This window comes from Corvus cornix, chromosome 6 (assembly GCF_000738735.6).
Source record: "Corvus cornix cornix isolate S_Up_H32 chromosome 6, ASM73873v5, whole genome shotgun sequence".
NCBI lineage: Eukaryota > Metazoa > Chordata > Aves > Passeriformes > Corvidae > Corvus > Corvus cornix.
This window is the reverse complement of record NC_046336.1, coordinates 23,924,903-23,947,303: the sequence shown is the minus strand read 5'-3', so window position 1 is coordinate 23,947,303 and position 22,401 is coordinate 23,924,903. Positions and strand designations below refer to the sequence as shown.

General features: G+C 41.3%; 1 long non-coding RNA gene across 3 annotated transcripts in view; it reads right to left on the bottom strand.

Annotated features, from left to right (window-relative positions):
* Window positions 1–22,401, bottom strand: part of LOC104697851 — a 146,321-nt gene that overhangs the window by 10,752 nt on the left and 113,168 nt on the right. For all 3 annotated transcript variants that reach the window (XR_002047583.3, XR_002047586.2, XR_753228.4), the window contains 3 exons: window positions 10,804–10,929; window positions 5,064–5,188; window positions 4,172–4,405 (listed from right to left, as the gene is read on the bottom strand). This is a non-coding gene — a long non-coding RNA (uncharacterized LOC104697851). The remainder of the gene's footprint in view (window positions 1–4,171; window positions 4,406–5,063; window positions 5,189–10,803; window positions 10,930–22,401) is intronic.

The following is a 22,401-nucleotide window of genomic DNA, read 5'->3' as shown; positions in this document are numbered from 1 at the left end:
GGGCATAATAAAGGTAGAAATAATTCCTATCTTCACGTGTTACTTCTCCTTTCTCTTAATACCAAACCAGTGCAGTGCATCACAGCCCTCACCCCAAATGTGTTCTGATACATATTGTGTCTTAGAAAAGCACAGCCAAAATTTGGGGTTTGACAGCTGCTGCTATGTGGAAATGTAAGTATCTGCTTTCACAGAGACAATATCTGAAACACTTCTGGGTGCCATGAGGAAAGTGGAAACCTTTTGTTTCATACATATTTTTCTTATGCATCTTGATATTTCAATTAATTTTTCTAAGGAAACAACAATAACAACAATCTGCCTAGGCTTGCACTGCTTCTCTATTAATATGTAGAAAAGAACCATCTATCTTAGAGCTATGAGGCTGGGATTTCTAAGTCAGGAGGAAAGTCCTGGACACCCAACAGACCAGCAGTGCTGGCATGTGGCACCCAGTCTCATCTGTGGTATACTCTGGGAATATTCTTATTTCGTGAGAAATACCACACACACCACCCCGTCCTTTCCATGATGTATGTCCAATGACCTCTCTTTTCCATGTCATACATGGTCTAATCTTTTTCCCTGAGCATTATTTGCACAGTAATCCTTTTCCTTCTATGACACAAACACAAAATTCCCTTTCCTCCACTGTCACTTGTAGAACAATCCCTTACTTCTAGTGGCATGCAGGCAGAAACCTGTTATCTTTGTGCCAAACACAAAATGATCATCTCTAGCTTGCCTCCAATGTTTGACAATGCAGCCCTTATGTCAATTCTATGAAGAACACACCACAGTCCTTTCATTCCCAATTTATCCAAACACAACCTTCACCTGACCGGTGAGCAGTATGAAATACAATAGTGGAAAATGCAAGGTATACAGCCCAATTTTTTAAATCTCCTTTAGAAAACTTCAACTTTTTCAAATGTTTGAAGAGAGAGACAAAAACAGGTCTATGGATATTCTAGTATGTTTGCCATTACTTTTTTTTCCTTTTGCTCCCCTCTTTTTCAATGACATGATGAAAAATCGTCACGGGGAGGGGAACAGGAGGAAGATAGAAATTTGGATGTGACTCAGAACTTGAACCCAAACCTAGCCTTTTAAATTTCTCTGGCTTGGGTATCTTACATGTGAAGGATTTAAATTTTTTTTTAAGTTAAAAAATGTTTTGGCTTAACACACACACTCCCACCCCACTTGCATCAGACCAGTTACCACAGCAAATCAGAGTGAGAAGGTAAGAGAGCAGTGACCAGGACTGCCAGTGTCATCAGCTGAACACGTAATATAGCCTGCTTTGCTCTGAGCCCTATCCAAACTCAAACAGATACCTGTTTAACCAGGGCTTAACAGGAAAGCCTTATCTCTAACTCATCCCCTGGGAAGCTGCAGCAAGACAGGAATCTGGTGGGGGGTGGGAATCAGCCCCCTAATTTGATATCCCCTGTACACAGCAGCACTGCATTTAGTGATGATTTGGGCTTAAAGTGATCCTGTTTATTTCTTTGGGATGCCTATTTCCACCCTGCTGCACAGCATGCTTTCAAAACACGGCTCAATTAAATAAATATTGATTGTGACCTTTTGCAGAAACCCCAGTTTAGACCCACTGATTCTAAATGGGTTTTGCCTGCTCTTGGAGTGACATATGTGTGCCAGGGTTGGTTTGGCACTGCACCTTTGGTTACTGCACACAACTTCCTTGTAACAGGACTGACCAATACCTCAAGGTGCTCCTGTGTTTGTGACTTGCTATCCCATGTAGCTGCTGCATTTGAGGCATGAGATTTCGTGTGTTTGCTCCCAGAGCAGTCGCAGTCGGTGCCTTTAGCTCCTGACTGGTACAGCCACAAGGGCTGCTGAATGAAATTCAGGGTGGAAAACCACCACTGCATTTCCTGAACAAAGATAATAATTATGGTAATTGTATCACTTTAGCACATTTCTCACTTGTGTTTTTGAATAAATGGTGTGAGCCAACAAGAACAGCAGCTTCTTCCCTTCAGATTAAGTTGTGCTTTGAATAGCAGCATAGATAGGACAAGACTTTTCGTTTGCTATGTTTTCTTCTGCATCTTTTCAATGGTGCATTACACAGTCGCCACAATTCTTCACCTCTACTGTCACTTTTATGGCAGTGTTTTCCTTTTCCTCCTCTTCAGTCATGGGCATGCTAATCTTTTGTGTCACAAGCAGCACAACCCCTCCTTTATATGGGCCTCCTCCTGCCAGTGCACAGTTCTGAATTACACAGTTAAAAGAAAAAATCATTTCACCTACAAAATGTAAAACAATGTAATTTTTACCATTGCTATTTTTATTTCCATTACCACTAAATCCTGTCTGGATTGAATAATTAAGCAGCTATTTGTGTCATGGGTTTCAATGCTGAATGTAACCCATTAACCCTGCAGGAGCAAGGTCCTTGAATTCTGAATAATTCTGCGACTAAGCTGTGATGAATCAGGACTGAGATAAGAGCCATGCATCTTTAAAAAAATCTGGAGCATGTTCTTGGCATTCGAGGTTTTTTCTGTGTTGCAAGCAGTTTCTGCTCTTCCTTTTCTTTTTGTCTTCCCTCATTCAACTGACTGTCATGAGAAATGCAGAAAACCTCTACTTAGAAAAAGTGTTTGTTATAGTTCATTCTATTATTTTATTTTTTCCCCTCTGAAATATTTGTATGTAAAGAGCACCTTACCATTCTTTGAGGCTCATCTGTTTGTATTGCTTATTCTGTGCTTGAAATTGTCATAAATCTCACTCTGGTCTCATTTTTCCCCTCAGATAGACCCTTATTAGCTGTAACTAGTCTTGGACATGCTGATACAGCATGGTTGGGTGAGCACAATCAGTAGCAATATTCCTGGCACCAGTATGAGTGGGCTGGCCTGTCTTAACCTAGCAAGCTGTGGGGCTAAGCTGGTCTGTAAACTAAAGGTGGGCAGTTCTCTCCTAATACATCAGCTGCTGCTGGAAGCAAGGGAATGAATGTTTTCTACATAACACAGTCCATTTTAAGATCTCTTCCATAACAGGTACCTGGGAGGCAGAATGACAGCTCCACCCATAGATGCACAGTTCTGCAAAATAAATAAAAAAAAAAGTACCTCTGGGTGTACACTACACCCTCCCCAGATAAAATTCATAGTATCACAGCATGGTTGGAAGAGATCCACAAGGACCATCAAAGTCCATTTCCTGGCCTTGGACAGCATCACCCCCAAGAGCCACACCCTGTGCCTGAGAGCATTGTCCAAACACTGCTTGAGCTCTGCCAGGCTGGTGCTGTGACCACTTCCCTGGGGAGCTGTCCCAGTGCCCAACCACCCTCTGGGTGAAGAAGCTTTTCCTGGTATCCAACCTAAACCTCCCTGGCTCAGCTTCAGGCCATTTCCTTGGGTCCTGTCAGCAGAGATCAGTGCCTGTCCCTCCTCTTCCCCTCATGAGGAAGCTGTAACTGCAATGGGGTCTCCCCTCAGTCTCCTCCAGGCTGAACAGACCAAGTGACCTCAGCCGCTCCTCATTTGGCTTCCCCTCAAGGCTCTTCACCATCCTCGTTGCCCTCCTTTGTACTCTCTCTAACAGCTCAGTGTCTCCTCCTATGCTGTGGCACCCCAAGATGCCCCCAGCACTCGAGGTGAGGCCGCCCCAGTGCAGAGCAGAGCAGGACAATCCCTCCCTTGCTGGGCTGGCGATGCTGGGCCTGATGCCCCCAGGACACGCTTGGCCCTCCTGGCTGCCAGGGCACTGCTGACTCGTATCCAACTTGCCATCGACCAGGACCCCCAGGTATCTTTCCTCAGGGCTTCTCTCCAGCCTCTCATTCCCCAGTCTATACACACACTCAGGGCTGCCCTGTCCCAGGTAGAGAATCCCCTTGTCTTTAATCTGGTCTGCTGCATAAAAGCAGTGATACAACTATTTTGCCCCCTATTTTTTCTGTCGGCCCCAATCACTTCTAACTGGACTGTCCCTGTCTGAGAGATGACCAGCTCTGATTTAAAGACTCTGACTGATGGAGAACTTTCCCACATTTGTGATCAATTACAAAGTTTAGGTAATTGACTGCTTGCTGTTCTCATGGCTACAAAGCACTTATCAGCCACATGCATTGGCATAAACCTCACGTGTAGTCAGCTATGTGAAAAGGGCTTCTTACCTGAGTAAGGGTGGTGAGAGCAAGCCCTGCCCTGGGCCTGTTGATTCAGGAAATGCATACTGTCAGATTCCGAGGAAGGTCTCATCCTGGGATCGCTGCTGGTCAGGATTGACACCACCACTGCATCTGGTGCTCTGCAGTGTTGGAAACTTTTGTTCTTCCTGATTCAGTTCCCCTTTCTCTGCTTGAGACCACAAACTACTTCTCAGATTTAAAACTGCTTACCTACTCTGGCTGGGGAGAAGATGAAAAGAAATAAATAAAAAAGAAGAATGCATTAGGTGTAACATCCCCTTCTTTCAATGCTAGCCATGTCACAAGGCAGACTACCAGACAAAGGGCTAAATCCTGAACTTCAAGTATAATCTTTCTGTACTCTAAGAAAACATGTACAACCTGAGAAAAGTAGGAATAGCATTAAAAGAATGTTATGAGAATGTTCATGAGTATATTCAGATATCTCAAAATATATCCTCAATCCAAATACCAGATTGAACAAACAAAACTAGATATAATCCATTAACATTAGTAATGCTGTGTAAGCTGGGAGAAATCACCATCATTTAATGATTGGTTGTGAGACATATTCCAGAATATAGTACATTAGTAGTGAGCTTTGTTTTTATCACAAGAACATAATAACTGCTAGGAACAAAATACCAAAGAGGGGCAAAGCACAAAAATGAAACCACTGCTTTTCAGGTAATAAAGATTCTTAAGTTTTCTTACAGTAAGTTAACACTTTGCAGAACAGCATAGAACCAGAGCCTGATGATGGACGCAGGATTGAGGGCTGACTAAGGAAATGTATGAGCATTTGCAGGAGAAGGACCTTTGTTTCTTAAAGAAAATTTGGCACTATAGTAATACAGAGATTAGTTGCCTACAATACCTGACATGAAATAGATGAGCATGCTAGTGAAATCTGGTAGTGAAATTTAGACATCTTTGCAATATCCAGAAGTATCCTTTTCCCTTTGTCTTCCTCTCTCTTCTTCATTATCTCATTTTCCCTCCCTGAGGAAGAAACAATAATTTAATTCTGTTTAATATACAGAAAGTCTCCTACAATTGAGATGGTTAGCTTACAATGAAATACGTTATGAGCCACGGCTTTGGCTTAACTGAATGGCTTCTGTGCAGCTTTAGCTTTGCCTTATGACTCTCTAAGAACATATAAGCAGGACCTGTAGCCAGTGCTGGAGATTGAAGGGGCCTCCTGAAGTAAGACACTGACCTGTGAAAGACCTATTGTCTTGGGAAAACTGCACCGGTTTTCTTCTAGAAACCTAGAAGAAAATATAACCACAGCAGAAACCAGCTTGCACATCTGTGAGCTGCCTCCAGCTCCTCATAAACAAGAGCTGTAACCTCATTGCCAAAGAGTGAAAGAGCCCCAAGAGAGACCTGTTGTTTTACTTGTGCAAGAAACCTCATTCCCACTTTCTCCACAGAAATAGCAGGAGTAGAGAGGTTCTGATGTGAACAAGCCCAGTCCCAGGCATCCCAGCCCATCCACTTGCTAGGGAGGCTTTCAGTGGACTTCAGCCACCCATGGTGGCTAAAAAACTGAATCAAGACACTACAGAAATAAAGTGCTGGTATGCCCAACCCAGGGTGCTAAGGGTCAATGGCTGAGATGACCAAACTTCATGTACCTGTACTTGGCCTACAGGCTGGGTCACTTTCAGTGGCCTGTGTGCTTGGGGTGAGCCCTGCTGTCTTTTGCCATGTTAGGAACCAGCTCATTCCCTGAAGCTATGGAAGCATGTGCTGCTGGTCGAAAAGGACCTTGCCTCAGCCTTGGGCCATGAGGACAGGTGTCATGCTGCCACCTCTGCTGCTGCCATTGCCATCATGCCCAAGGATGTGGTGCCAGGGCACGTTTCACTGAGCGGGGATGTTGCTGACGCTACTCCGGATGGACAGGCAGTGAGCTGTGCCTTCCCATACAGAAATGCCACATATTTCTGAAGGGTTGGAGACTGCTAATGAGATCCCTGGTGTACACGACCTGCCACAGTGACAGGTTCTTATCTAGCCAGTAGACGTGTGTTTCTCAAGGAGAAAGTTACAGTCTGGGGAGGCACTCTGGGGGCTCAGTGTGTACAGGAAGCAGCAAACAGAAGGCGGCTGTGGTGTTGGAGAGAACGTGGCACAGTTGCATGAGTCAGTCTGGTATCAGAGTATTAGAGAACAAATTGCACTACCCCCACCTTAAGGACTGCAGATAATGCACAGCAGTGAAGTTTTATCTGTGCTCAAGTACGTATTTTTTATGCAGCTAAAGCTATGTTGCAGATGTTCTTCACTAGAATAGATTTTGCCTTTGCTAATCCTGTGTTAATCTGCTGGTAGAGCTATAGCTGCGTGATTACCACTGGGCTCCTTGCAGAGAGGAGCCCCTGGTCACTGAGGGCACGGTTCCTCCGCCTCTCCCTCGGCAGAGCTGCAGCTGGGGTTCAGGTTTGTTGTGCCGGGGAGCACCCCCTTCCTGTTCCCAGTGCGGTGCTCTGCCAGGAGAGGGAGCTAGGACTCTGGGATTCAGGGGCCTTTGATGTTTTCTGTTCACAAACCATGAAGGTGTTACAGCTGTCCAACACTAATGTAGGCTTTGCTCTGTGGCTGGGTGCATATTCAGGGGCTCATGATTTTCTGTGGAGGCCACCTACTGCAGAGGAGTTTGGTTCCTGCCAGAACTCGGAGGACTCTGCTGACCTGAACTGTGTTTTGAGGCTCTCAGTCCCTTTTTCTGACTGCTTCATCAGGTGAACTCCAATGGGAGTTTGGACTGGGTGAAAACAGTGAAGTGAAACCTATGGATTCTGGAATCATGCAGTAGGTTCAAAGCCACTGCTGGAGTGGAGAAGGCAACCAATGGGTGCATAGCAAGGCAAGCAACAGCTGGGAGGAGGGAAAATTTTTGGTTAAGGCTACCATGTGGTAAACAGATGTTGGACAACATTTCTTTTAACATAGAAACACATCAGCCTTCTTCCCCCTGCAGTATATGTGTTTCATTTTGAACAAGTAACTGGCAGCTGGAGAAAGTTATTAGAAAATGCTCCGTCTATATTCCAGCATTTGCAACAGCAGCAAAATTACCTATTTCCTATTCTGCCCAAGCTTTCTGTCTCCTTTTTGGAGATATTGTTGGCATCAAGTCAAGTTTTGCTTAAGTTATGTATCAGAAAGAGAATAAGTGGACCTCCGACCTTATTTAAAGAGTAGAAAAGGGAATTTAAACAAAGCTGACACAACTATTATCTAGGTTCTGAATGTGGTTGGGCCTGCTGGTAAGAAAACAGGAAATAAGTGAGAAAACAACTCTTAAAAATGTGAAAACCAGCCAATTTTACAGGGCTCCACTCTGTGTTCAAAAGTCTGTAAGTACTGATAAAAGAGCACATGTGATATGGAAGTGCTGTGTCATTATCACTGGCCCTTTCAGTCTTATTATTGTTTCAGTTTTCTCCAAGTGATGAAGTCTGGCAAGGGAAGGAGAATAACCCCATTTCTGCTTTGACTAATGAATTGTGGTCACTGACCAATCTGCCCTCTTTGCCCTCAAGTGGATAGTGAGTTGTGGTTTCCTGATGTTTCCTACCTGATTTGAAAGTAAGAACAGAGTAATTTGTTTGTGACAATTTCAGAGGCTAAAAGAAGAGCTTCTCAGACATAGCTGGGCTCTGTTAGCCAGGAAGGGGCCAAGCTAGAGAAAACATTGTTGAATAAAGCACGGTGTGAGCAGACACTGGAAACAGTAAATAGTAAGGGAGGCTCCTTCCTAAGAAATGCATTTTATTGTCTCTGTATGAGTCAGACAAATCCTTTGATCTGTTGCCCTCAATGCACATTACCCCGTGGTCCAAGGGGTTGGCTTTGGCTGCTGGTGGCTGGGAGGCACCAGGAGGCACTGCAGAGCACTGGAAAAGAATCTGCTCCCAGAAGTGTGGCCAGTGGCCATCAGGGTGCAGGAGGTGTCGGTAGCCAGGCCCCCAAGTTTATGGCTCTTAGCATTTCTACCTTCACAAAGGGCTCTGACTGATAAGAATGAATGGTGTGGAGTTGTGCATGCAAGAGCTGTGGTTGTGACTTCCTATCTCTGTACCAGCCAACAAGTTATTATAAAAATAAATACCTCAGTGGCAGCAGCAACATCCCCAAGGGCCTATTTACTTCCGCTGGCATGAACTAATTCCTGCAGAGGAGCTCAAGCCAAATCCTGCAGAGACCAGTGGGAATCTCTCCAGGCTCTTGCAAAGGCAGTTTGCACACTGGAGAAAATGTTGGTGCTTGGTCATATTTATTGCCATGTCAGTTAAAACATGTTGTCAGTTAACACCTTCCCTAACACAACATATATTTTCTAAATCTGAAGGAAAGAGCTTTTTTACCTCCTTTTATTCTTCAAGTAGTTATTCTGATTTATTTCTGAAATTGCACAACACACTAAATGCTGGTTCATGAAGTGGCCAGGGATCAATTATTACCTTTTCATGTGCAAAGTGATCTTAAGGCATCTATCAATCTCTTATAGTCCTATCTGCAGAAGATATGTTCAATTTCAGAAAACTGAAAACATACAAGGGAAGCTAAGGCAGGGTGACATTTGCTTTCCGTGGCTTGCTCTCTAGATGTTTGATGGGTGACTTTATTATCCATAGGAACAATGAACAAGCCAATACACCCTTTTCAAGGTTTACAGGTACCTTAATGTAACTTGCTCATTTAATTTGGATCTATATACCTCATGAGAAGGGCAGAAGATTTTCACTTTCAAGGCCTTATTTAGCCATAAAATGTGTATCCTGTTAGCTAAGAGCAGATCTATGAATTTCATTTCATTTGGTGACAGGAGAAATAGCGATAGATGTATCACCCTCTCAGTAACTGGTATTAAAAGGTGCATGTTTCATGAAGGAACAGTGTATTCCATGCCATAACATCTTTCATGAAATAAAATTCAGGGCATTTGTAGTATAAGTATATGAAAAATATCAGTTCGCTCTTATTTTAAGAGTGTGGGGAAAATAAAAGCCCCTTTTGTGGCTGGAGCTGGTCACCTGAAAAATTAGGATGGATTTTGCTGGCTCCAACAAAATCAGTAGGAGATTTTCTATGGCCTCAATGGGGCCAAAAATTCTCCTAGATTTCATACTATTATAGATATTGTACAATTTAGCCACCAAGGTCATTAAAATGCTATAATCCCTCGTGTGATACATGATGGGGTAAAAGCACTTACAAAGGTATTGCTTTCTAAACTGGTGTAATTATGGTAGTAATTCCCAAAGAAGCATTTCAAATGCATTTCCAGTTCCAGTTTCTCAATTTTTTGAGTGTTCATTACAGTAGTGATATGCTTGTGTCTAAATCTTGTTGATGTCCTTCCAGAGGGCACTAAAAACCCTAAAGTAAGTAAAGAAAAATTTAGTTGGTGATTCTGACTGGCTGCTGAATTGCTGCATTTTGAGCCCTGTCCCTCAGGTTATATTCTATAATGTTTGCTCTTATACTGCACAGACTACTCACTCTTTGTTTATATCCATTCACTTACAGTTTGTCTAACTTAAAGAGAATTAGGGAAAAAAAAGGAAAATTTAAAGTTCTCCCCACACCAAACATGGATGGTATGGGGCTAACAAGCCTGAGACAGCTGTCAACACTGAGCTGTATTTTCAGCCCCTGGGAAGTTCACAGCTGGGGCAAAGCTGCCCTGTGGGGCAGTGGGGGCTGCTGTCAGTCGGGCTCTGGTGACAGTGCATGGGGCTTGGGCACCAAACCTCAGAGCAGAGGGTCTACCCTTCCTGGCAGTGCAGAAAACAGGAAGCTTCTCAAGGTACCAAAGAAATATTGAGTTGTGAGCCCCCTTTTGTGGTTTTAAGAAAGGAATGGACATACAGGTCTCTGAATTATGGCAAAGGAAGATTAAAACTGAGATAAACACAAGTCTTGCAAAGGGTGAGGAAAGGGCCTGACTGTTTCCTGATGGTGATCCTCTCAACAGTGACAAATATCAGCTAGAGGTAAATAAAATTAAATGTTGTCTTTATGAGAAATGAGAAACCTGATCTTAGGGCCCACTTAATTTTAACCTTGCAGTTGTACCACATTCCTCAATGGCTGGGGATGGGGCACAGAGGTGCTGGAGGCTCTGGTATTTTGTTTTCCCCAGGGCTTGAAATTAGCCTCATGTGCTCTGTACATGGGTGATACATGAATTTCCATCTGCTCTGAAGATGTGGATTTCTCTTTGCTCCATAAAGCCACCTCCTTTCCTCCTAAACTAAGCTCTCAGATGTTATTTGAACAAAGAAGTGCTGTTCTTTACAAAGAAAACCAGGAATAAGCCCAGGGTGCTCATTCTTTTCCTTTGAGTGTGTCAGTCCTTTGACTAATGCTGACAGGATTTCTGTTCCTGTAGAGTTGCTAGCTTCTTCATAGGTGCTACCACATAAATACCTCAGTTTGGAAGATGATTTCTTACAACTGCCTAGCAAATTGCAGTGACGCTGTCAACTCATTCCCCATATGCTTTTATCAGACAGATACCAGACTAAACACTAAATGAACAATACCTACTTTGATCAGATACAAGATTAAATATCAAATGAACAATACTTACTCACCTAGATTTGAAATGGTCACTGGGTTCACTGTGGTTTTACATCTCCTCATTAGCCCCTGGAGGTATCCAGTCACTAACAGAAAACATTGCAACAAGGAGCTTTGTGTCTTCTAAGGTAGAAGGAAACCTGCAAGTAATAACATTTTGATTAAATAACCCTCCTGAAAGCTGGTGGTGTCTCAAACAGACTGCCAGTTTGGACTTTAAGAAACCATGCAATTCAGTGTTTCTTAAGAATGAAAAGCATACAACACTTACATCTCAGGATTTCATACACCCTTTTCTAGTAAATAAAGCCAGGAATTTCTATTTTGTCTTTAACAAGAATTTTGTTGATGTTTAGTACCTGTGTATAGTACACAAACAGTGCACTAAATCCATGTTTACAGCTTTGTTGAAAATTAAAGAGACATAGAGATGAGTGGATATAACACTGAGCTGGGATTTACCATGCTCCCACCTGGCTGGGAAAGACCCAGTTATTCCACAGCTTTTGGATTTAGTTGTGGGCTTTCTGCTTTTTGGCTTGAGATCTTTTGGCTGGCAGTGCCAAGAAGCCACCACATTCTAGGCCAGGATCTCCAGTAATTACCCAGGAGGTGTTGCAGCCCTTGGTTAATGTGACAGTCTGTACCACAGTACAGGAGACACAACAAGGGTTCAGCAGCTCTGTTGGCCACGTAGGTGAGCTGTGCACAAATCAAGCCCTTTAACCAAGACTTTATGGAACAGAGGGCTGCAGTATATTTTACTGATATAAAAGAGCTCAAATATCCCATCTGGTGGCTTTGGTTGCTGTAATAATAATTATACTAAAATTAGTACCTGATATATTAAATAATTTTTTCACGATAAATAGCTTGATCAGTTCTATGAGAAGGACAGAAAACTTGATAGGACATATAATCTACTGGGACAGCAGGAACTCTCTGTGATTACTCATGTATCTACATGGGAAACAGGAAAGCAAGAAAATGTAGTGCTTCAAGCATATTCTAAACGGATTGTTGTGCAGAAAAATTCTCTCAACACAGAAATCAAAAGGTTTATAACAGGGAGAGGCAGTGCCTGCTCTGCAGTGACAGCTTCATGTTTATTTATTCTAGAAAGAATAAGAAGGAGATACTAAAGTAAAGACAGGATAATTTTATTCCCAGATCAAATAAAGGAACACAGAGTGTGTTCTCAACAATGTGATTACTTTAGGGAGAACTAATACAATGAATGTTATTAAATTAAACAACTTTTTTATAGGGCATCTCACATTAAGGATTTTAGTGTAAGTAATATTTCTGTCAGGCAAAGTGATGCAAGACAAAATAGCTTTTATAGAGGTATTCCTTAATAAAGATATTCCTGTAAAAATGTATTTTATCTGGTATACTTCCTCTGTAGCAAATTATCACTTTGCTTAACAGCTCTGAGAAACACGGATGTCAGGAGCAAAGATGACTATTCTCCTTTCACTAGCTGCCTGAAATCTTTGATTTTAAATTAGTTTTTAGGTGCTAGTATACATAAAGCTGAGGTAAATGTCTGCTCAGCACAGATAGCTGGGAGAAATCCTCAGCTCCATAGGAGCTGTCTTCAGTGCAAATCCCAACGACTTGCCTGTCTGCCTTACCATCATGTGGGAAGCCTTGGGAGCGAACCCTTGCAGTGCTGAGTGGGAGGTGCAGCTCAGCTGAATTTTTTACAAAAACCATGCTTTCTCAGTACATTTACACACATTAGCTGTGGCAATCAGAGCTAAGAAATGTGGACCTATTGCATCTTTTCTTATCCTGAAATGGACATCCGTATATCACCACACTTGAAGACCCAGAGCTACATTTTATTATCCTAGAATCTGAGAGGTCTCAAGGGGTAATTATGTATAAAATGACTAAAACATCTTGCCTCAGGTGCAGAGTTCTGGAAAGCCATGTCTTCTCTAAGGGTCGTGAAAGTGAGATGAAAAAGCCTGACTGCATCATCTTGTATTGTTCCCTCCAGTGCCTTTGCTAGTAATTTATCAAATCTGTATTTATCTTAGCATTTATATATGGCTCCCATTGCACCACTTTGCAATATTCAATTCCTTTATTCTCACAAGGGCCCTATCTGGTATATTCTGCATCACATCTCATGCAGTCTTGAGGAGAAGGACCATAGCAACAGAAAATGACAGGAATGTAGTCCCTTTTACTTATTTCCTACCTCAATCTCTAAATTGTGGTTGGATACTTACTTGATAGGGCTTCCGTCTCTCATGTGGGAAATATGAAATGAATAGGAGGAAACTGAGTTTATTTAAAAATATGAAGGGCTCAGAGTTGTCCTCTATTTTCTGCTACTTTCTTCCAAAATATTGAGGAGTTTTCAGGAGCTAGAGAATTTACACAACATGTCACTGAAATTATTTGGTCAAGGTCTATAGCTTTTATTATTCAGGAGGTTTGACCGCAAAATGCACATGTGCTTTTTTGTGCTGGGGTATACTTTTCTTTTCTTAAGGCACTTGCTGAAGTAAGACCTGCATGTTTTAAGCCATTTTTTATTTTAATTCTTTTTACTTTCTCAATAAAAATCTAAAAAAGCCCCCCAGAAAATCCCACACAAAACAAAGAAACAAAAAACGTTAAATTAATAAATAATCAATCCTCCAACCCTTTTGTTTCTTCCTGTATTGGGAAGGATTTTGAAATCCTTTAATCCTTGCTCTGACCAAACATTACTAACCCCAAGTGCTGAGATGACATCTTCACTGGTCATATGTGGAGATAGTAGAGATCTCTTCTCCAACCCAACTCTTCTCTGGTACAAGAGATTTTGAACCTCTGTGGTTCCTGAAGTATTGGATAATCCCAGAGAAAGGCTGTTTGGGTTGGGTAGAGAACCAAGAGCAAATTGTTGGGCAAGGCAGTGTCTGCCTATTTTCTTTATAATTCTTCCAAGGAGGGAAGCATAGTACATGCTGTTAGCTATTTATGCTCATCCTGACTTCATAGAATCATGGGTGGACACAGCCAAGTGACACATGGAGATACAGGACTCAAGAGTTCTACTGCTCCAGCAGAGCTTAAGTGGTAAAAGCACTATCAAAGAACAATGGAGGATATATTTTGTATGGAAAATATATTTCTGGTTGGGCCTAGACTCAGTTATTAACCTTAGAATTCCCCAGGTTTTTATTAGCAAAGCACACTACCTTCAGTCACAGCACTTTCAGGTAATGTCAGATCCTGCTGTCAGAAACCACCTGTGCTGACTTGAGTGGTTTATTGGTCACTTGCACAAGCTATCAGCCAAAGTACAGTAGAATAATAAAACAGATTTCAAGAAAGTCTGCTAGAACTCTTTCAAAAAGTTAGAAAGTTACCTACAAATACGGAAAAGGAGGTGCAAGCTCTGGCACTTTCATGTCTAACCCTCCAACAGCCATTCTCTCCCTATCAATTTGATAGTAATACAAGTTTTGAATAATACATTGAAAAGACTGGGATCTTGAGGACTTGTTACAGACATTCTCTCAACAGTCCTAATCCAGACTGGAGGCTGGAGGCTTTGGCTACAGGCTAATTGTTGATTCTTGTTTACCCTCTGGGCACTTTTCACAGTTCTGGCAGAAAAAAACAGCCTTGAAGTGTTTGTAAAATATGGAATACATTTGAATCGTAGCAAATGAGAAATGAGTCCCAAAGTCTTAATGCTAATGTTGATATGAATGTAAATTTAATAGACCTGCAGTTTTTCCTTAACAGCCCCCATATGTTCTCTTTGTGATTCACAAGAGAAAATAACCCTTCTATAAAAAATATTTTTACCTTAGAACGGTGCAAAGAAATATTATCATTCTATGTGAAGAAAAAGCATAAATTCAATATTATTTTCCATTATTTTTATTTTACTTTTCACATATAACTATATAAGCCTTCCCATTGCTCCTGTTATTGACATACAGAAATGTTCAGCTGCAGAATTTGCCCCGGTGATGAGGTTCTCTGAGTTGTTCTAAACCACAGATGTCAATGCCCAGACTGCCAAGAGGTATCATTCTTTCATTTATGAATGCACATTTATGAATTTCTGGGATACTGAACTGCCTCTGACTACATATTTTGAGATAAGATAAGGACAAGTGCTGATCAGACTTAAATCATCACCTTTGAAGACTTTTTATTAAGGGGTTTGCAATACACATAAATGCTTTTATTATAAATAAATGCACCAAAAAGTGTATTAAAAAAAATCTCTGATATCACATACTGACTTCACATCTTTTTTGAACTCAAATTTAATCACGACAAGTAAAACTGGATAAAACACTTCTTACCAGCTTTGTAGTTTCAGACAGATTATTTAATTTACTGCTGGAATTTTCTCACCGACAAACCTGAAGGAGTAAAACTAAAAATCATGGACTAGCAAACAGCCAGTGACAATTTCTTCATGCCAGATAAAGAACGGGCACAAAGACTTTTTTAGTAGGCTTAAGGGCAGGTATTCTACAGTCTCATTTTTAAAGTTCATTCCTCAATCAAGGCAAATAATCGTGAAAATAAATTTAAAAATATATTAAAAGTTTGCTCAGTTCCTGTATTTAAATCATGTGAGCAGTTTAGCTTTCTCAGTACTTCAAGATGCTTGAAAACTGAGCTATAAAGGAAGCTAGACACCCAATTTGCAATGGAAATATATAAGATGATGAATTGGATTTAATGGGCTCCAGTAAATCATAACATTAATGCTGTTACATGATACTTCACCTTAGCACCAGATTAAAGAAAATCTATCTCAAGCTGAAAAACATATGCTCCAAACCCTCCAAGTTTGAGAAAAGAGCCAATTACTATGAGATCTCTAAGCATATTAAGCGCTTCTGACTTCTGGTTTCAGTACAGATATGAAACATGGATGAAATATCCTTAAAAATTTTACTCTTTAAAATTTAATATAGGAATTTTCAGGACTGATGGACCTTTATAGATTAACATGTTTGTCACAGTTTTAAAAAGAATTGAAGAGAACGTCTGTTTTTGTGATGAAGAAACATAACCAATTTCACAAATCCCTTTTATCAAAACATCAATCCAAGAGAAAACACAAATATCACACAGAGAAATAATTAAAAAATGTATGAGCTGTTAATCTTGGATTATAACCAACTTAAAAAATTGCAAAGTCTTAGTAACTTTGTTAGATGCAACTATTTTGTCTGAATTTTCTACCTGGAACTCCTATGCCTCCTTTGAAATCATGTATCATAAAACAAAACAAAATGCTAAAACAGGTCCTCATTTGTTTAAAGCCCAGTGGAAATTCTTCAGGCAGTTATTTTCCTGGGTTTTTGTTGTTGGGTTTTTTTTTTGGTTTTTTTTTGAGGATTGTACATTAGCTATCTAAAATTTTGAGTGCAGTAGAAGCTTCTGTCATGGGGAATGGAAAGGAAAAAATATTTTGGCAACTGAGTAACTTTAACCCAGAGTGTCTGTTGCTTAATCTTTGGTCAGGATATTTTCCTAAAGTTCTTCAACATGAAAAAGAAACCACCTTCTTGGGAACTTCCTAGTTTGAACAGTAACAGAGTTCCTTACGATTTTCCAATGGCCTTTTGAAGGATAAGGAAACTGTAGTGTTCACTTATTTCTGGCCCTTCCTTCAAAACTGCAGAAGACATTTGTTCAAGCAAATGATGCATATATCATTTAAACATAACCCTAAAAGAGGCAAATAATTTGTCAACCCGGGAACCTAGCAAAGAAAGAGATAGTAAAATATATATATAACTGTAACAAGCCATAGAAAGGTCACAGAAGTGCAGGCACAATTACATAATATTCATGCTTAGGAGAAAGATAATCCAGAAATTCTCAGTTGTACTAAATCAACTAAATCAAATGAGAGAACAAAGTAAAAAACAAAGCCTCCAGACACAGACTGGAGTGAAACAAAATTTCATTATTCCTAAGCTTGCGTTCAGAAGGGCCAGACACGTGTCCTGGTGCCTCTGAGCTCCTTTGGGGTGCACATAGAGCAGGCAACTCCTGCCTCTACCAGCGTGGGCTTTGGCAGTGTCTCTGGTCCGTGGTCCCTCCCAGGAGCCACAGAACCATTCCTCCCCTTTCTGCAAACTTTAGTGAGTTATGAGCAGCTGTGCAAAGACCTACTTGTTTGCCCCTTGTTACCAGTGTCTAATTAGATACTGCCTAACTCACAGGAAAACAAAGAGAAACCTTGGGGAGGAGGTTTTCAGCTACAATGAAAGAACCAAAGCTCATGAAGAGTCTCAGAACATGGGTCTCCATGTGCACAAGTGGAGGAAACTCTTGACTGACAGCCACGTTTGGGGATGAAGCAGCATCTTTTGGGTGTGTACTGCCTCCGAGGGACACTGAATACCGCAGCCCCCTTTAGCAGGACAGACTTCCTGAAACAGCCTCTTTCCAAACATTTGAATGATTGGGTGTGGCAAAGACAGCATTGCCATTTAGTGGCATCTTTGTCTAAAGGAGTTAGTTAAGTAGCCATTGAAGAAAAATGAGTTAAAGAATTCACTGTTTCTCATTTTCAGTAGAAATAGAGGAATTTCTTCACACTGCTTCAGAAAAGGGGAATCTTTTCCGGCAGAAAGGGAGTGGGAAATGGGCAGCAAGGACAGAATCACAACAGCTGACTGTCTGTGCAATTATGGCATGATTTTTCAGAGAGAAGTGCCCCATCTGTGCAGACTAAAGAAGCTGCCAGCAGTAGAAACAGGCAAGGTTTTTTTATATACTTGGAGGTGCTGATGACATTTCCCACTTGAAGCTAAGGACAGAAATGTGGGGTGCAAAAGGAATGGTAGAAGTATTCCATGACCTGTTTAAACATGGTTTTAACAAAATTAGGGCTACGGTCACCTAGGCCATCTACATTTTTACTGCAACTGGGCATTTTGTTTTAGCAGGTTCTGAGTGTCATACTGAGAATTTCCATACTTGATTCCCTCTATGCAAATGCCAGCCTGCTTTTCAATTGTCCATACATTCGAGTGAGGAATTTGCACTCTGACTTGTGCATGAGAGACATACCAGAAAGGGGATGCATTTTATCTTTGGCAGTGCAGCAAAGCTTTTAACCTGTGGTTCACTTACTAGCTGGACACCAGCCTTTAAGAGCTGCTGCGGTTATTATTTATCCTAAAAATGTGATACATTTTCTACTGTCTTGTTAGGTATGACAGAAGAGGAAATTACTCAGATTTTGCCTTCAACATCTCAATAGTTCAAAGAAGCAAGCACAAAATGATTACGTGAAGCAAAGGGAAAACTGAAGCAACCCCATAATTATTGTCTCCCACACAAATAGCTTTACTGGCATTTGGAATTTCCTCCTGCCATCAGGAGAACACCTGGATTTCCCTTTCCATTGTACGATTTAAGCTTCTATAATTTCTGCACACCCAGAGCAGAAATATCTTCTTCTATTCCCTTGCAAATACTCTACAGTAATTAGAAATGACCTGACAACACAGTAGGATGTCGGCAGTTTCCCAGGGAAATCAAAGATGGGAGTTGCTGGGAGAATTTGGGTTGGGAGGGCTGCCTCCACACTGGGCTGACAGCACCCACAGAGCATCAATTGCATGGTGAGGCAGAGAAAACAAGAGGAAAGGTGGCTCTCAGCCAGGTCAGAGGTGGGAGCTTGGGTCCTGTGTACTGGTGTGACACACTGCGCTCAGCTCATGTCACCATGCTGCATATGAGGTGGATGTGGACCATAGAACTTCTTTTTCATGTACCATCAGCCTCAAACCGACCTAATCCAGGAGGCTGGCTAAGCTTTGGGCAAGTCAGAATGGTTTTCATGCCAACAGATCATATTGTGCTATTGACCTTGACTTAGGAAGATAGTGGGTTTTGTCTGAGTCACTCAAACACTGAAACATGTCCTTGACTTTAGGCCTGGGACTAAGTCCCACTAAAACACTGTTTAGGGTGCAGAATAGTTACCATGAACAGTCCTACTTAAAGCCAGAGTAAACTTAGAGCAAAAGTATTCACAGTTTTTAATAAAGGCAGGTAATGAGACCCCTCAGAACAGCAGGAATTGTGCCTGGCCAGGTGTGTCTGTGCAGCCAGGTTATGAGATCTAAATTTAGACAAGAGCAACCACAAACATAAACAATGTGTAGTAAGTGTTTATGGCCTGCTCATTTATATATGCCATGATTTTGTCTGAGCATCCGGATCCCATAAAATCATGGAATTGTTTAGTTTAGATCCCAGAATATCAATTTGGGTACTGCTGGTTTTTCTCCACAGGAAGAACTTAATTTTCAGGAGGTGCTGAAAGAGATCTATTCAAACTTATCTTGTGCTGTGCATTGATACAATAGGGGATGACAGCTGTGGAAATGATGACTGTTCTTACAACTTCATTGCACAGACCAGTTCAAAAACGTACTGTAGGTGAGGAGTTCTGCGATTGGGAGGTGCACATGCATGCCAGCACCACACATTCAGAAATCCACATCTTCCAAAATGATAAACCTGGCTTATAATGTTCTTTAAGAAACAGATGTTTGCCTTGACATATAACAGCCCATATAGAAACTAAGATCTTGGTAGGAGAGGGAAGACTTCTTAGGCACAAAGAAAGAAAAAATCAAGGCTCAGATAAAACTATCTTGACACCTGAAAAATGAAAGGAAGAACTGAAAAAAACAACACTATCTATATTGTAAATATTCTGGATTCTTTCCTGGAAGAGAAAAAAAAGAGAGGAAAAAAGGCTCTTCTGTAGATATATGTAAGAAGTTGAAGGTTTTGATTTGATCAGTTACTGGCATGATGCCATAACTGACAAGATTCTTCAATAAGTTAGATTATCCACCACTAAAATCCTGAAATATAGGGTTATTAAGATCCAAAGTCTTGCTGAAACCAAAGGAATTTAGGATCCAATTCTTAATTCAGTTTAGATTTACAAGGTAGGACCCTCTGTAGAGCTGAGAATAAATCCTGCAGACAGGTAGTTCTGGCACTGTTCCACCTCTTATAAAAGCTCTGATGTCTTTCTAAGAGGTCCAGAAACCTGGGCACTTTGTGATTTTGTCTTTTTGAAGATACCTGCTGTGTCCACAAATGCTCCTGCTTCTCAAACCCCACTGGAAGAACAGGACCTCTTAAAACCAGTGTGGTGGTGATAAAATCTCACCTTAAATGGGCATTTTGCTATAAAGTACAGGAAGGGTTTGAACATTCACAGCTTTTACTGTCTCCTACATGCCTAGTACATACAGTGCCCTGATATACCTCTTCCCACACGTACAACAAATGGTGCACTCTGTTGCTTAAAACCCACTGTCTGTGCACTTACTCTCATTATGAAATGTTATTGTATCTGGAACTTGACATAATGATGACCATAACTGACCTGTCAGTGTAGATCAGAACAAATCATATTCAGCATGGCAGGTAATTGTGATTAAACCTTGGCCCTATTTCATAATATGAACAAGCATCTCAAGACCTGACTGAGAAGGGTTCTAATAATCAGACCTCTATTTTCAAAGGTACAGAAATTTTGTCAATATAAGACAATGAAGGGAGACAAGAATTTTAAAAATTAAAGGAATTAACATGATGTATATGCTGCAGGCTGTAGTTTAACCTTTGAGAAACACAGCTATCTGTGGCATTTTTACAGAGGCATATAGTAAATTTTTAAGGTAACCAATGGTAAAGGTATAACTTCCTTTCAGAACATCATCCTGTACATTTAAAATCACTGTTGGAGCAAGCCAGTGTTTTCAAGCTGCTCTCTGCCAAAATGCCCAGTGTGTCCTATTATCTACAACAGTGTGTGTGCTATTCTTTCCCAAATCAAAGCTGGTATTCAAAACTGGACACATATGAGTAAAAACTAGAAAGGAGCAGGACCTGAATATGGCCCAGGAAAGATTTTTAGTATTTAAAATCAGAGCATTTTACTCTTTTGGAAGGTGTTTGCAGGTGCTTGTTTTTTGTGCAACATGATATTCGCAGGTATGGCTCAGAAGATACTGTCCTCACACCCAGGAGTGAATGGATCCACGCCTGCGTGGCTGCACTAGATATTGATCATGTCTGCTGGGAATACGCAAGGAAAGAAAAGGAGGATTTTTCCCTTTTAAATCCGTGTTAGGAATTATGCAGTCCTCCAGTGGAGCCCCTAGCTGGCTGTATGTGCTGCTTTGTTTCCTGTAGGGAGAGGGATATAAAAAGTGCAGATAACGAAACCTAACTAGAAGGGTAGGCCTCTTAAAAGTATTCATTGTCTGGGGAAAGAGGGAGGAAGGAACTCACCTGACCTTGACCACCCAAGCTTTTAACACTCAAAAAGAATTTCAAAGCTTTCTGAGGGAGATTTACAACTGTGAAAGGACGCTGGAATTACACTGCGGCAGAAGGAATATAATTCACCTTGACTTACTCCCCTCCCCCAAAATCACTCAAGTCACTTCTGCATTTTTAGAAATGTGAATACATCGTTTTGGAATTGATTGACAGAATCAAAGGAATTCCTGGCTTAACACCCTCACACAGTCTCTTCCTCTAAATTTCTAGCACTTCTCTTACACTGGCTGCCTTTGCTGTGAGAGTCAGCCTCCATGTCCCAGCTCTCTGTGCTCCGTGCAACAAAACAAACCTGTCACCCAGGGTCTGGGGCAACTAACACATTGCAGCCATCATAAGTTCCTAAAAGGACTTACTGATAAAGGATAAGCCACAGTTCTCAGCCCTCTATGCTCCTATTATCAACAGCAGTCCAATCTGGATGCCTCCTTACTAAACTACTGCAATATTATTGCTGGCTCTGTCCCCAGAAAGTCCAGACAGGGTTAGGGAGCCACTGTGTTGCACACTCAAAATTCACACTCTCTAAATTTTGCATGATATTGTTATTGTGCTAATATGTCCCAACAGCAGTAATCAACAATATCTGCTTCCAGAAGCACCGAGAATGACTCCAGTTCCACCCCCTGTCCAGACCTCCAAGAGGTCAAAGGTCTTTTTGTCAAAGTCTTCTTGAGTAATGGGGAGTATACATACAAAGCTCCCTGAATTCTCAGCATCTAAGGTTGTTGTTTCAGTTTTAACTTGCACAAGTACAGGATTTTTCTGGTGGTGAAAAGCAGGTGCTTTTCTATTCTTATTGTATGTGAACAATTTCAGGGTCTTTGGGTTTTTAGTGCCTAAGGGTACAAAACAAGTCAGTGCCTCAGAGAATGTATCTCTAATAGTTTCTTGCAGCCAGAGAGGCTGCAAAAACAGAAGAAAGTTTTCTTTTTTACACTTCTTTTCATGCATCAAGAAATGATTAGAGGCTAGGGTAGCTTCTGGCAGGTGCAACTCCCGAAGGGGCCCTGTGCCACTGATGCCGGCGGTAGGCGATGTGTCAGATAGCTCTGGGGACTGCTGCGCTGAGCCCCAGCCTTCTTACAGTGCTCCTGCCCAAAGAGAGCTTTGGAGTGCTGGGATCTCTGAGTCTGCTTTCAAGTTCTTTGCTGAAGGTACGAATAATCATGACAAGCTACAGGAATGTGATCTCTTCCCTTCTCTCCTTTCTCTCTGCTGTGATGTATTATAATGAA